The sequence below is a fragment of the Anas acuta genome, chromosome 1 (genome assembly GCF_963932015.1).
Source record: "Anas acuta chromosome 1, bAnaAcu1.1, whole genome shotgun sequence".
NCBI classification, from domain to species: domain Eukaryota; kingdom Metazoa; phylum Chordata; class Aves; order Anseriformes; family Anatidae; genus Anas; species Anas acuta.
Genome location: NC_088979.1, coordinates 113,989,909 through 114,006,751, shown reverse-complemented (window position 1 = coordinate 114,006,751; position 16,843 = coordinate 113,989,909). Strand labels below are relative to the sequence as shown.

Genomic DNA, 16,843 nt, shown 5'->3' with positions numbered 1-16,843 from the left:
GGTGAAGATGATCGGGCAGCCTGTAGCTGGGGGACTGGCTGTTTTCTGAGCACCCCAGCAGGGTCTTTCTGCCCCTGGCAGGGTAACCTGACCTCAGCACTAGGAAATGAAGCTCTCCATATGAATACCAAATGAAATCCAGGGAAAAATCCAGAAGGAAAAAAAAAAATCTCAAGGGTATCTGATACTACCTTTTGAACCTGCTGGCAGTTTGTCACTCCTCATCCATTAGGCTTTGCCTCAAACCAGTAATGGCACCAAACCTTGGTAGATAAGGCAGGGCTGATGTTCCACACTGTTACACTGAGCACTGATGGGTACACAAGCCTTACAGATAGCAAAGGTGAATGCTAAGAGCAATCCAGAAGCAAGCAAGATCAGTGTCAAAGAAATGGAGCAATTCTGTTGTTCTCAGAGTCCCCAGGGCCTGTAGTGAGACAATTGAAGAGCCAAAGCTTTGTCAAGTTGAAGCTATTGCCCAGGACTTAGAATTTTATAGTGGTGGAAGGAGGGCCTTCTTATATAAACTATCTAACTGGATAATCCGTCTCAGGGAAAGGAGGGAAAAAAAAAAAAAGTATGATCACATGCAAAAAAGGTTGCTACTATATAGGATTTTTAAATATTCTGTTATGCACAAAGTAAGTTAATAGTTAACCAGCTAGGCCCACATGGTATGTTTGATAGTAGGGAGGGCGTGAGTGAGGAAGATTAAGGGTTGTAGAAACACAGCCGTGCAACTATTCAGCTGATTTGTATGAATGTCCTGGTGTTTTTACCCGTGCTTCTTCCTCTATTTTTCTGTTTCATTTTTTTTTTTTTTAAGAAAACATGTTGGATGCAATCCTGGTCTCTCTGAGATGAATGGAAAAGAACATTGACTCACTTTGTGTGGGCACTGTGGAAGAAAGTTTTTTTTGTTGTTGTTTTTCCTTTTTTTTTTTTTTTTTTCAGTAGGAACTTAAATAACAGGCTGGATGGACCGGTGTAGTGAAAGACGACCAAGACTGCCATGCAAAAAGTGGTTGGCGGTGTTGTGATTTCTTTTTTTTTTCTTTAAAGAAACTAGGGCAGAAAAAAATCGTAGGTGGCTTGCGACTTCACAGGGGGTTGGGAGCTGGTGATGCGAGAGCAGCCATTTTGTAAAGCTGAACAAACAGGACACCCTGTCATTGACTAGTCACCGTGCTGAGCTGCGAACCTAGAGGGCTATGTTTTATTCCTAGATTTAGTGCCAAATAATAGAGGTTCATACCAGGAAAACCATTTTTTCTGAACTGCGTTCTCTGAGCCCATTCTCTATGGCTCTCTCATAGAATTGTTCCACAGGGCAAAGTGGTGTTTCTGACTCTCAGCTTCTCAAAGTATGGTTTAGATAGGAAGTCCTGAACTGTTTTAGACCCATTCTTCCTCCCCCTTGTGAGCACACAGGTGATGTTTTGTCTGTTGGCTCATGCCACATGGCAGCAGCCAAATGGCCACCCAGATTTTGGTGCTGTCACCTCTTTTGAGCCTTGTTGCTCTGCCCACAGCAGTGCATGCACCATGCGCGCAGGCATTTTTAGCTTTACTCCTGCTGGTGGTGACTTGGAGAAGTCCTCAGCAACATTCTGCAGCTGCACTTTTGGCAAAATTGTATGAAGCATTAATTGTCCAGTTCTCACACCGTCCTGTTGAAATACAAACAATAAATAATGAATAGAAATGGCAGACATTCGCTATGACTAAATGTTATCCAGGCCATAAAACCCAAACAGAAACTACAAATAAATGTTCTGTTGCATAATTACAACGGGAGATATTTCTAGCGTTCAGTCATGTGAAGTAACATCAATAAAAAGAGAAAATGCACTCAGGGAGCCTAAAAAAATAAATATTTATTTATTTGTAAACTGATAATTGAATAACAGTCTCTTCAAGAGAGGCTGAATATTTACTGGTTAAACCAACAACCGTGACTTGGCTGAGCCACAAGCAAAGCTGCTGAGTAGGTGATGTGCTGCAGGCAATTTATACTTTGCTCTAGCCCCAGTTGTAGATCACGATGCTGTCTGTAAGCCACTGGCTGCAAAGCACTTCTTTGCACCAACTTTGTCCAGCCTTTTGATTGTAACAGGCCATACCTTCCTCATCCATCAAAGGAACAGAAATTTGTCTTATGTTTCTGATCCCATGCTTTCCTGACACGGAAAGAGGTATGCCATGGAGTATGCCATACAGCTGCATCACACAACTTGGTACCCACCCACAGTCACCACAAGAATAGGGGGACATCTCTGTTTTGGTCATGTGTATTTTGTAAGTGGTGGGAACATTATTTGCTTCTTTCCACATCTAGCAGGCTTCAAGAGAAACAAGAAACAAGCAGTGGACAGGATTAGAGCTTTGTGACAAGGCTGAACTTGGCCTACTAGAAAATAATACATTTTTTAGAATATACTTATATTGTGACAATTCACTTGTACTTGACTAAGGTGTTTTGCCTGGCCCTAATAAGAGTAATGAACTTGTATTTATTTTTTTTAATCGGGGGAAAAAAAAAAACACTATCCATCCCTGAATGACACCAACACAATCTTTTTAGCTTAACTGCATTAACACCAGAGCCCTTCTTCACTAGCAAGGTCAGCAATCATATCTCTTCAACTCCTAGCACAGAGTACGGTGCGCTCAATTTATCTGCTTTCCAGCAAGTCATCTTCCAAGAAATAGTAGATTTTTATCACCTCAGCTAGAAGAAATGTAATTCCTTCATCATAAAAGATAAGCAAGCCTGTGTCTTAGAGATTACTGCTGAGATGACCTCTGCACTTTAATATAAATAAATATACTACATCCATTCTAAAAAAGATGTGGGAAAAGATCTGTAGCAGTTTTAGAACGTTTTACCTCTGTTGGCTTCAGTGGAACTATGTTAATTTATATCAAATGTACATCTAGCCTTGCATCTCCAGTGCTTTCTTCTCAGACAGAGTAGAAAATAAGTGTGGAAAGCACAAGAGATAACACTGGAGAGATCTAGTCCCTCATACTAAATGTTAGTCAAGATTACAGAGATCTTATTTCTAATGGTGTCTATGGATTCCTTGGGATTATTTTTTTATTTTCCCAGTTTGGATCAGGCCCGGGTACGTAGGATTTAGATCATGTATTTAAGGGTCCTTCTGATTCAGCACCTAATTGTGCTTATCAGCTGATGATTCGAAAGGGGCTGAAGTCATCAAGTAATTGATACCTTATCTGCAAGAAATTATTCTCTTGATAGAAATCTCAGAACAATACAAAACCAATTATTATTTTAGGAACTTTTAACTTGAGACAAATGTATCCTAGAAAGAAGGCAGTATAACTCCTAGTGACAAAACCTCATAATTCAACTGTTTCATTCAGTTGTCATGATTTACAGCCTTTTCCCTGGAGAAGGCTATGTGAAGTGATCAGAGTGGTCATAAAATGAGATGAAGTGAACTTTCTGATACTCTCAATTAACTGTCCTGTGCCCATTGGTATGTGCCCAATAAGAACTTGTGGTTATGTTATGTTAGCTTACAAAACTAGCTAGGTTTATCAAATGAAGATAAAATCACTTCCTTCTTCCCAAGGAGACAATTTTCTGTTTTTTTTTTTTGTTTGTTTGTTTGTTTGTTTTTGTCAAAGATTTGAGGCTGGGGAGCAGAGAATAGAGGACCACTGGACACCAAACCCCATCGAGTACAATCACAGGCAGCCTGATCTGGTTGGTGTCACTGCCTGCCTATTCCACCTCCTGTGTAAGGCTGTCTTTTTCAACTTAACCGCTGGAAATCTTTGATTCACAAATGCTCTAGGATAAGCACTAAGTCTGGTAGAATTCTGCTATAGTTCACCGGTGAATAAGAGAGAGGATCAGTAAGAAATATTTTTTGATTGAAGGGTACAGCATCATGTTTTGAAAGAAACTTTTGGAAAGTAACATGGAGGGTGGCTGCCCACACCTGTCTTCCCAGAGTCCTCCACAGTGACAGCTGTAAATCAGAAAAGCAAGGGCAATGGGATGGTGTTACCATTTCTCTTCTTTCTCTTTGAGAGCAAGAAATGTGAGGTCTAACCTCCCTTTTCCTAGAGAGGTGAATGGGATGATTTCAAGTGTAAATGAGGAAACCTTGGCAGTCTAAATGAAAGTTGTAGAGATTAATGTTTGAGAAAGTCAACCAAATGGACTAGTCTCACTGTCAATAAAAATAAATGATCTAAAACATTAGCTAAATCATGAAGAAAAGAGTACTCCGAGCAAATGGGTCTCAATAAAATGCTGTTCTGGAAATATGAAATTCCGCAAGTGGCTTTGTAAAAGAGAACACATAGTAAACACAACCATAAATCGAAACAGTAATGCAAGTTAAGACTGAGTTAATTATTTTCTGATAGAAAATCTATTATGAGTACATTTAATTCTTGGGCAAAAACAAGCAAATCTCTTGAGACAAAGTCAAGCTCCCCTGCACATGTATGTTGCATAACATTTGTGCAGGTTATCTGAAGTCATTTAAAAAGCAATTCGGTAATTTGCTTTAACATTTTCAAAATCCTGCTAAGATTTTCTATGAGACAGGAAGTTGAAGGACAGTTCCCTAATAAATTACCTGGTTCTTTCTGTGGGCTCTGGGCCAAATTCAGTGGTGAACTTTTGGGTCATTTAATGTGCACATCAACTGGAATTGGAACTGTAAAAAAAAAATAAAAAATAAAAAAAAATCCAAAAGATTAATTATTGCCAAAACCATGGTATGGTTCAGGTGCAGGTGATTACATGATTACATAGACATTGATTAAATCAGGGAGATGCCTGCTTTGTCATCTGTTACTAACTCTGCTCTTCCATCTCTTCACTATATCCATGGCATTCACTTTGTGCAGTCAGATGGTACAAGTTCTAATAATTTGGAATTTATATATTTTTTTCTGACTAATTTCTGACCAGCTTGATAATGTCTTTGGTTACCTGGCCTACCACCACTCTTTCCTACATTTTTTTGCTTTTCTTCCCCCCAGAATTTGTCTGAATTTCCTTGTACCAGAACAGTGTCAGTCTGAAGTGAGATTCATCTCCTGTAACTTCAGAGGCCTACAAGGTATAGATATCTACATCTAGGCGAGTTTCTCTTTACAGTCGGTGAAGGGAAACAAGCACTTATAGGATGTGATTCATATGACCTATTTTAGACCTACTTTAGATGGAATGAATCACAGCCTAGACAGGCCTATTTTTCCTTCCATGGACTCAAAGGGAGCCTGGAGTGACTTGTTCATCTGCAGGTATCTGTAGTCTCTAGACTACCTACACCACAGATATCTACATAGTATCAGATGAATCCTACCTTTGATTGAAAGCCTCACTCAAACAGCAGCTTAGCTTTCCAGTAACCTAACACTGTATGGTGAAGGCACTAATTCCTTTGAATTTACTTTTCATTGGTATTCAGACTATTCTTCACGCCCAAATATTCTTCATTGTTAAGAGGGAAATGACTGTATCTTTTGATTTTTATTTATTGGTGCAATTGCTTCTTAGACATGCCTTTCCTTCTTACCTTCTTCATTCTTTGTCTTAGGAGTGCTGCTGATAATAAACACTGAATTGAAGATTTTCTTTTGCTCTCTCTTTTCATCTTTTACTAAGAATCTGATGAAAAACCCTCAGATATAGTCAGAGAGATGCTGGCTTGGGTGTCTATGTTAGATGTAAGAAATTTGTGCTGGAGTGCTGATTTTCTGTTCTAAACTACAATAGTTCTTTAATAATTACTAGCCTTGCGAGAACAAGAGGGCAAGGCTACCCATGTTTTCTTATGGTTTTCCATCTTCTGAATCCTGAACTTCTTGCTTAGAGACACATCTTAATGCAGCTTTTTTTTTTCTATATCTGTAACTTCATAACTGTTTGGGGGAGCAAAGCTTTTATACTCGTGGACATAAAGACATCAAAGTTCAGTATTATATTTCACAATATCTAAACTGTGTTGATGATGGAGCCCAAAGAGCATTCAAAGAATATGAGAAGATAGCTCAGCAATATGATGAATCATATAATATGCCAAGTTGGAAAGGACCCACAAGGATCGTTAAGTCTAACTCCTGGTTTCACACAGGACCACCCCAAAATCAGCCCATGTGTCTGAGAGCTTTGTCCAAACACTGCTTGAACTCCCCCAGGCTCAGTGCTGTGGCCACAGCCCTGGGGAGCCTGTCCCAGTGCCCAACCACCCTCTGGGTGCAGAAGCTTTCCCTAAGCCCCAGCCTGACCCTCCCCTGTCCCAGCTCCATGCCATGCCCTCGGGTCCTGTCGCTGTCCCCAGAGAGCAGAGCTCAGCGCCTGCCCCTCCGCTCCCCTCGTGAGGGAGCTGCAGGCCACCATGAGGCCTCCCCTCAGCCTGCTCTGCTCGGGGCTGAGCAAACCAAGGTACCTTGCCTGCTCCTCGTACATCTTGCCCTCCAGATCCTTCACTGTCTGTGTAGCCTTCCTTTGGATGCTAATAGTTCTATGTCCTTCTTTTATTGTGGCTCCCAAAATTACACACAGTGCTTGAGGTGAGGCCACACGAGCACAGAGCAGAGCGGGACAGTCCCTTCCCTCGACCGGCAGTGCAGTGCCTGATGCACCCCAGGGTAGGGCTGGCCCTCCTGGCTGCCAGGGCACGCTGCTGGCTCGTGTTCAATCAACTTGCTGTCAGGCAGAACCCCCAGATCCCTTTCTGTGGGGCTGCTTTCCAGCCTCTCGTCCCCCAGTCTGTATGTATAGCCAGCGTTGCCCCATCCCAGGTGCAGAACCCGACACTTGCTTTTGTTGAACTTCAAGTGGTTGGGGGTTGCCTGGCCCTCTGATTTGTCAAGATCTCTCTGCAAGGCCTCTCTATGCTCAAGAGAGTCAACAGCTTCTCCCAGTTTAGCATTGTCCACAAACGTACTTAGTATTCCTTCAGATCCTGCATCCAAATAGTATATGAAACCTTTTAAGAGAACTGGCCCTAAAAAGGAGCCCTGCAGAACCCCACTAGTGATTGGTTGATAGTGATGAGGTTAATAGACAGTTGTACCAAAAGCCTGGAGAATCTTTTGCAGCTCAGTCATGCTACTAGCGAGCAGAAGGAATAAAAGAAGTAAACCAAGGCATTGACATTGTAATGCCAAGGAAATGTCCAGAGGAAGAAGAAATAAGGAAGATAAATTTATCTACTTGAATAAGGTTTGGTCAGAAAAAATCCATAGAGTAAGGCTACAGATAGCTGATGCAGAAGTTAACTCTATCTCAAGACATGACAGTGAAAGCCAGAAATCCACCGAAGATGTAGACAAAGATTGAATACCTTCAAAAGCAAGTTTATTGGAGAAAATACTACATATTAAATAGACTGGATATATAACAAAAGTCATAGGAGAGAGATCATCACTTTCTTAGGCTATTCAGAGAAAAAGGTGATGAAAATATTCAGGCAGTGTCTCTCGTGGCAGCAGGATTACAAGGTTAGCCACAGAAGCCCTCCGTCAAGCACACAGAGGGAAGCGTGGCATTTAAACATTATGAGGACATAGAGAGGGAAACCCAGGGCAGACAGAAATGACGGATCCATGTTTGTGTTATGGTAGGTTGAGGAAGGACACCAGCCTGAGAAGATAATAGAGAGGAGGAAGACAGTCATTGTAAGTCTGAACTCCTACCATGTCACCCTTTTGCCGTCTCCCCATGGATGTCTAGCAGTCCATGCCCAGCATGACAGAGCTCTTGGTCCTGTTTCCAAGGCACCTAGCAAAAAAATGTTACGGTAGTCTAAGAGTGCAAGGTCTTGCATTTCTCATTCTTCTACCTTCTTTTCTTCTTACCTAATGTGCTATCCATTGTCCTAAGTCTTGTGTGAAGATCTGTTGTGAAGTCACTTCTGCATGGGCTTCTCCCACCTCGCCTCTCTACTTTGTAAGAGTACTGCCAACAATAAACGGTAAGACTGCCAGTAATGAACAGAGGTTAAAGCCTTCTAGTAAAACTAAAATAATTAACAGTCTAAAACATATGCTTAAACATAGTTGTAGTTTCATTCACTATCGTAGATTTACACTTGAATGAAGGAAGAAAGAATCAGGAGTAGAACTGGAAAGAAACAGATTTTATTTTTTTTTCCACAAAAATATTCAAGATCTTAAGGAGTACTCATTACAAACCAACATGAAATCAAAGGAACATCAATTTTTTCTGCAAAAACAAAATTTCCTAGGGAGAGAATGTTACGGGGAAGAATGTTACGGGGAAGGTGTCAGTCAAATTTTAATATTATTTGCTCCATTTTATTATAACAGGAGGTGGTTCCAAAGTACACTTTTTACAACAAAATGTGAAAAGATGGGATGTTTTCTAACTGAACATCTGTTTCTTCAAAAAAATCCATATCTCTAATACAAATATTTTTCAAAAAAATATTTGAACAGGCCTAGCCAGGAGCGTTTTTTATAAATGTGAAACAAATTTGAATGAAATTAAAATTTGCCAAGAGTCACTACATAGTTTCAATGTTACTTAGGCCTAGTAAGTATTATTTTGATACAGATAAGAGAAGTAAAAGGAAGTTCACTTTTCTCTGTGTTCCTTAGGTTAATGAATTATATAGTTTCGCTTACTTAGTATGGCAAAAGTAGGCTTTTGGGGTTTATGCACTCAAAAATACGTAAAAATTATAAGGGTGTTTAACCAAAAGACAGATAGTCAAAAAAGTAGCTATGAATAAATTGTCAACAGACAGTTTGTTTCTGGTGCTTCAGAGAGGATTTGGAGCAACTTCCAGGAGGAAGGTGAGGGAAGGAAATCTATCTGGTGAAGTGATGCATTAATAAAATGGATTGTATGACCTGTTTGCCTCTGATATAAGAGAGTTGGACACAGATTTTTACACAAATCTAAGTGATGAATACATCAGGTAAACCCAAATGATCAATTTTGTTTGCTATAACCTTCAGAGTTCTGTCTCATTATCTAGTGGTGATTCCAACAAATACTTGTTAAAAAAAAAAAAAAAAAAAAAAAAGAAACTAGTTAAGACATTAAACATGGGATGAGAGGAGAAGATGGGTGCGGGGGGCAACATGCACACGTTCTGATTGAATGCTGGTACTGGCCTACCTCCAAGGAGAGCAGGGTTCAGTTCTGGTCTTGGTATGCTGGACAACCTTCGCTGAATCCCTTTATCTTCTGGTTCCTGAGGTTCCCCATCAGCAGTGATCATTAGTGTTGATGATTACAACCCCTTTCCTCAAGGGCTTTGAGATCTACACATTTAAATAACCGCATAAAATAGGTATTATTATTTTGCCACAAATATAATGACAAGAGACGACTTCATTGTAAGCTTTATCCACTATGATACTGTGTATGCTTATTTTTACATGGACAGCAGGACCTTGGGTATGCTTTTTTGAAGTATTTAAGCATTAAACACTTAAAGGAACTTTTTTAAATACCAGCCTCAGCAATCTTAAAAAAAAAAAAAAAAAAAAAAAAAGTGAAATGATAATCTAAATTAGAGTGGAATTGCTCAGGAATTCTCAAATTTAAGTGCAAATAGATATCCACCAAAAGTGGCGGAATAGCCTGTCTTTGATTTTTAGGTCACTACAAAGTTGCAGCAAATAGTTTTGAGGATGTCCTCACCAGCACTAGTGTTAAGACCCCCAGCGTCATCTGTGTAAAGGAAGCTCACCCTCAAGAAAATTCATGATGGCATTTCACAGCACTTCATTTTTATATATAATGGGCTACCTAGAGCACAGAGCTGAACACTAAGCCACATGTCAAGAGTTCTAGCCTGACATCAAGTGCCACGCTGTATACTGCAATTTCTATCTCTGGCCATTTCCTTTGTAAATTTTCTCTCAGATTCCTGTCCCAGTACCCTCTCCATAGTCAGAGAGCAAGATGTAGCAGACCACCAGCATTAGGATACGCTCACACGAGGAACAACTGGGCTGATCACACTTCCCAGGGAAAATAAACCCATTAAAACTGTCTAATTTTGCAGAGGCTATGTTAGGGCTCTGGATTATTGCTATTTATCTGGCTTACCAAACCATTTACCTTGCTTGTTTTCCCATGTGTTTCAGGCTTAGATTGCTCTCACTGCGAAGGGCCTTATTTTGCAGGAATGCAGTGGCTATGTTACTAAAAATAACGCTGGCCTGGCACTAATGGTTGGCATAGTAATCACCAAAATTTATTTTGGCACATACCTACAGCTTTGGAACAAGCAAAACCTAGAGTGCATTTGACATTGTTTCAATGAATTACTGAATAACTGCTTTACTTTTTGCTAGAAAAGAAATTCTTTAACCAAATTATTTTTTAAGCTGCTTTTTATTAATGAAACAGTAACATGACAAACTCAATACCAGAATAAAATGTTTTGAGTGATCTCATATGAAATATAGTTTCAATATAATTCTCTCTGATTTGCTATTATTACTATTATTATCATTATCGTTATCATTATTGTTATTATTATGTTTTGAATGCCAAGCAAACCCAGCAGTGGTCAGTTTTAAGACCTCTCACACTCCCTGCATGGTACTGCAGATATCAACCTGTGGCATTTTATATCCGCTTCTGTTTGAAAAAGTACAATTAAAGGGCAAAGTGAGATACGAGGCAGTGGCGTATCAAGCCTTTTGTGTTTAAGTGTCATACCTGTGCACCGTATATACAATTTCGTCAGGAGTCCAGCAGCCAGAGGTGACACAGCTGTCCCCTAGAGGCAGTCTTGCTTTTCCGTATCATAAATTGGGATAAAGTCTATATGGCTAAATCTATGCTGAGGTTGAAACAGATTATCACGGAGTACTTGGTAATTATAACTGACATCTGTGTAATTTCTCCTACTCGCTGCAGTAAGTTGATTTAGGTACAGCAGAGAACGTGGCCTACAATTATTTCCTGTTTATACGTTTCCTATTTGTTACTTTTTGCCCTCAGAGACAGCCCAGAGCATATTTACAGACTTATTAGGTATCAGCAATAACAGGCTAACAGCCATAAATTCCATCAATTGTTCTTCATGTCCTAGAACAAAACTCACTGCCTAAAACACAATATTTAATAATTCTTGTGCTCCCAGCAAGCTTGTTTCAACTTCTGTCCCTTCCTTTTAGAAAAAGAGAAGGTATGTATGGTGGAAAATGTGTCAGAGGGCTTTGGATGACATGAAAGGGCTACATCATCTTGAGCTGCAGACATGCAACTTCATTCGTAAAATGTATGGGTAATTATGTGGCATAATTACATGGTCTATCCAGGTAATTGCATGCGAAATTGAGCATGGTGTCATGTGCTAATGAGGTTTACAGCTACACGTACATTTTTGTGTGTGTGATTGCATTGATTAAGATATTTTAAATCTGCTCTAATAGTAAGGATTATTCAATTGTGTGATTTAAACTACTCCCAGCAGGGTGAGAAGTGTACCACTGCAGAAGTTTAGCATGAGGCCTTTTCATCACTGATATATTTCAAGTGGAAATTGAATTGGGTTCTTTCTCCCACCACTGGTGGTTCAGTTGCTCTGCAAAAAGCTGCCTAGGAACTCAGGAGAATCAGTGAGGTCCTGCTACCGCTGTCTCGTGTCCATAGGCTGTGTACAGAGTGACAGATACAGTGTGCAATGTGCAAGCCGGGTGCTTGGTGCTGACTTATCAGAGCGGTATACAGATGGTTATCCTGTGGCCTCAGGGAGGGAGCAGGAGGAAGGCCTGGTAGACCTGCCCCAGTATGATTTTGTTCCTCAGGCTGTTGGGGAGGATGTCCAGAACTGCTCAGAAAGCTGCTGCCCTTCCTGTTTCTGTACTTTGTGGAGACCCTGGGTGAGACAGGGTCGGCCTGAGGCTAGGTGTTTCTGCATAAATCTGCAGAAGTCACCGTCCCCAAAGAAACTGCAGCATCGCCTGCTTCCTGGCGGTAGGATGCACTTGCAAAAACAACTATATTTCAGAGGTCTTCCCCCCTAGAGCAACTGTAGTGCTGTAGTCCCTACACATAACACAACCAGCAGGCATGGGATGCATCACTGCCCGTGCTGAAACACCAGTCTTCCCCCATGTCCTTCTTCCTCCCATCTTCATACGCTCTGCTATCAAGTACTGGAAAGCAGAGGAAGGTCCATCGTGGCAGAGGAAGGCAACGGCTGATCAAATGACCCTCCTGACAGGAAAATTACGCCTGAGGTATCACCCCTGCGATCCTGCCGTCATCACCGGCTGTGGGTACGGTAAGGCTGAATAGTCCAGAAGAGTAGGCGGGGAGAGGTGTGCCTGACCGAGGAAATTAGAGACTTATTAAATGCTCATTTACAAAGGAAGGTGAGATCATACCGGAACACAGCACCTGGCCTTTCTTGCAAGTTTATAATACTGACACCTGCTAACATTTTAAAAAAAATAAAAAATACCCCATTAGGAAAATTATTTCACCCACACTGTCTTGCAGTTGTCTTTCCTTTCACTGAAAATGACACTCTTTTCCTACTGGCTACCGTAATAGTGGAAACAAGCCTAAAATGTGAGCATAATTGAGAACTCTTTTGTATAAAATTATCTCATTCAGACATACTGGTTCTAGGAAGTCAGGCTAATGTAATGATTATGGTAGGAGTCTGGAAGTCCAAGGCTGCTATTCCTGATTTGCCTACTGACTTGTTTTATGACTTTAGAAACAACTTAACTTTTCTGTGATTCATCTTCTTCAGCTGGAAGATGGATATGATAATGTTTGTTTATTTCAATTAAGTCTTGAGTGGCTTAAAAGGGATTAATTAACCTTCATCAGACAGGCAACTTAGAATGGCAATAATGCATAATGTTAATAATACCTGAGTAACCCTAAAAGGTGGGGGAGGTCTTCTTAAAAGAAAATGCTGAGCTTTAACTAAAAGATGGTATGAATAGAAAGGACAGACTGCATGTTTACAAGTGAGAACAGAGAACCTACTGAGCCATCTAGTCCACGCTTGACCAAGACAAGCTAAAGTTTGTGTATTTATTTTTTGCTGAACTGTGTGTCTTCTAATTCCACCTTGGCTTTTATTTCATTCCAGTCAGTTGGGGAATGTTTACATCTGCTCTTATGAAAACCCATTCACATATCTCAGTATTTCAGATTAATTTGCCTATCTCAAGCCTGGGTATATCCTCCGAAGTCTGTTCTTTAAATACCTTATACTGTTAATATTTACAATACATGGTGCTTGGAATCATACCGCCTTGCCCAACGAGACCATTAGATTTGCAACCTGCTCCCAACCAGCATGGCTATTCTTCCACCACAGGTGTCAAGAGGTTGTGCTGTTAGTTCTGAAAGCCTGGCCTGGTGTTCTAAGAGATATGGAGTAAATCTCTGTAATTTGTCTGAAGATAACTGAAATACATCAGCCTGTAATAGCTGAGGCTCTAGCTCTACCATAATAATTAAAAGCTGTGTCGGTGTCAAGAAAAGTGCAGTCTGAACCTGTACTTATTTGTGTATTTAAAACCAAAGAATTTAGGGCTGAATTCAGTCCTTGTGTACATCTGTGAGTAAGTACTTGAGCATAGGTTTGATTCTTCTTATCATAAATGTACCAGTCTGTCTCTAGCTCCCAGTGGAAAGCACAAACCTGAAGACCTTTAGGCTACAAGATCCATTTCTTTCCATGAGTGGTTTAGGAGTAAATGGTGCTCCAAAGGCAGAACTTGTGTCTGCTGGTGTGCAGGTTGTCATTTAGGATGGCATTGTCATTTAGGTTCTGAGGAAAATATGACATTATGGCAATTATATCCCTGCATTTACAGGGTTGTATCTATAATTAATAGAGCCTAGAATTAGTGCTGTTTGGAAAAGCTGCAAGCACAAAGACAACCTAAAAATGACCATCATTTTCTGTGTGGATGACCGATTTCATTCCCATGTTATCGGTAAGTTAAATACTACTGGAACCAAAGTAGTGCTGAGAGAAAGCTCACTTATCAGCCCTCGTCAGTGGAATGACTGTTTGCTTCTGTCATTATAATAAACCTTCTATATAATAAAACTGACTGCTCCTTCCTCTGTGGAGAAGCTATTCTTCTCCAAATATTAGTTGATTTTAATTAGACCCTGTAGGTCCCGCAGTACACCACTAGGTCTCATTCATTTGTAACTTCCACAGTTTTCCTTGGTGTGTTTATCACAAATAAGGTATCAGTGGTGTTTTAGCCTTCACGGTAAGTGCTTGTTTCGAAGTATTGCGCCGAGGGAACTTGTGGTAACATTTTCAAAATCACCTAAGAGCCCAAGTTCCACTTTCCACAACGAGGGAGGTGCTGAGGCTCTGGCTGAGGCAGCTCACAGGCCAGGCGCCATTTCAGTGCAGTCTATGCAGGCATACGGAGCTGCAGCCGGGTCCCTTCTCTTGGTCACACCGGGCTGCTGAAGAGAAATGCTTATAGAGCCTTCAGGATGTCTCCTACCTCATCTGCATTCGTTCAGGATCCCTATGGCAACTACAGCAATTGCTCACTTGGAACAGTCATCTTAGGATGGCATTGTATCATTTCTTTTTTTTTTTTTTTTTTTTTAAGTGATTTAGCAATTGAAAGTAAAAGAAAACAGTAGAACAGCATTGATGTCCCAATAACTCTATGGAGACAAAGTACAACTACTTAAACAGACCAGTAGATGTCCAAAGACTGCTATTGAGTGGAACAACTGGGCTCAGCAGAAAAGCTACAGCCTTCCTCTTGGGCAGCTCAGCACTTTTCCTTGGCACTAATTAGAATGGGGAGAGGGGGAAGCAGCCTTAAATCAGAAGGAAACCTCAAAAGTTACATTTAGGGAAGGAGTAGCTTTTATTTAGGTCAGTGCTTCTGAGGTCTCTAATTTCTAGCATCGTTTTCTTGAAAGGATTCTGCATCTGTGAAGTGAAATTCTTTCTTACAGGATCTAAATGGCAATGAAAATTATATAGTGAAGGAGTCAGTAAGCATTGGGATATATTTCTTTTCTCCATCTGATTATTGCTTAGAATCCATATCAGATTTTGACCTGAGGTTGTTGTAGGAGTATTGGTTTCATTCAGTTACTGCAGAGGTGTTATTTGTACTGTGTATCAATGAAGTTTTGATCAGTATCAGGGTGTTTTTCATGTCTCCATCCACAACCATTTCACGGAAAATGTCTGCTAGAATTCTCAGGTCTTCATGGTGTGCAGACGTCTGTGGTGTTTCACTTTGAAGATCCATACCACAATCCCCAGAGTCAGCAAAGGTGGGGTCTGTCGCATCACCCCAAGGCTTCTACATCGTGTTTAAGTCAATTTAATCACTTTTAGAGTAAGATTTTAGTGAATAGCAATACTTGCATTGAGCCTTCTTTTGGAGTAGAGATAAAAAACTATTTATGTTTTGATTTTTTTAGATGCAGTTTTCCAAAGTGGTTGTGCTTGGATTGCTACATTTACATTGCTTTGACTCCAATCAGCTCAGCTGGATACTGCAACGTGTGAACATGCAACAGGTCACAAAACCGTAAGCTTAGCTTAAAGGTTGGGAGATTTTTAAATAGTAATATGCTCGAGAAATTGTGGCTTTATGCACCACAGTGATCATGGTCAGACTTACTACAGAACTTGGTCCTGGGTTTGTTAAATACCGACTGTTGTAGGACCAAGAAATTAGTTAGTTTCCATGTTAGTTCCTAATAAAGGTTTAATGGGAAAAAAAAGTCACAGTGATCCTGACAACACACTTGGGGACAGGTTGATAAAACTCTTTGATGGAAAAGAATTTCTTTACATTTGAGTGAGAGCAATAAATAAATTTAAAAAAAAAAAAAAAAAAAAGTTTTGAGCACTTTGAGCCTATCCTGGTTTTTCCCATATTTAACATGAGTGAGAGAAGTCTCTGTGTGTTTATACATCTAGTCACAAAAATATTTTAAAACATTACTGAAATCAAACATTTGAGGATGAAATGTGTCCTTTTGGAAGCCAGTGGCTTAACCAGTGACTTCAGTGGTTAACATCCTTACTCGTCATTCTATCTTGAGATTGAAACCCTTAACTTTAGAAATTAAGAGGAAAAATAGTTGTAGAAGGCATGAAAAGAAATCAGATTTCCTATTAGTAACATGGAAATCTGACTGGTACCAACATTCAGGTATAATGAGAGGCAAATCTGAAGATACAAACTTGGACTTAGATTATTGGCAATCTAAAGTTTGCTTAATTCAGAACTGAGATTTTTTTATTTTTTTTTATGATTTCACATTAACTTTTATTAATTTTTCACAAATGTAAACATCAAAAGGTGCAAAATAGAAATACATGCTTTTGCAACTTTGTTCTTCAAAATCTATTACATTTAATGAATTTCCTTTTTCATGTATGTATATGGATTTTTGGATTTCCATGTGAGTCACAATTAAAAATCTGAAAAGAGAAAAGAAACATATAGATAGATATATACTTTCAAAATCAACATATGTTCAATTAAATTGTATTTTGCAATGAGGTCAGCCTGCTGCTTCAGAAGCTTTCCTGAAAAATATATTTGTGTGGATGAATCATTTTAAGATTCAACAGTCAGTGGAAGTTGACAGAGGCTTTTCATATGAAATATTACACAACCTTATGAACATCAAAATTATATGGCAGGAACTGTTCTGTTGAGCGCTACAGTCACTTTCCCAGGATCAGATCAATACATTTTCTGTCAAGGAACAAAATCTTCTAAAACAACCAGATTTTTTTTTTTTTGTAAGAAAATGCTATTTTTAATACAGCTAGTGGTGTAAGTCTATAGCAGTACAAATACAATCGCTTCT

The 16,843-nt window shown here is 39.8% G+C and overlaps 1 long non-coding RNA gene across 5 annotated transcripts in view; it reads left to right on the top strand.

The window, feature by feature from the left end:
* The window catches only part of LOC137862349 (uncharacterized), a 40,549-nt gene that overhangs the window by 14,296 nt on the left and 9,410 nt on the right, over window positions 1–16,843 (top strand). For all 5 annotated transcript variants that reach the window (XR_011100205.1, XR_011100203.1, XR_011100202.1 and 2 more), the window contains one exon: window positions 15,437–15,535. This is a non-coding gene — a long non-coding RNA (uncharacterized lncRNA). The remainder of the gene's footprint in view (window positions 1–15,436; window positions 15,536–16,843) is intronic.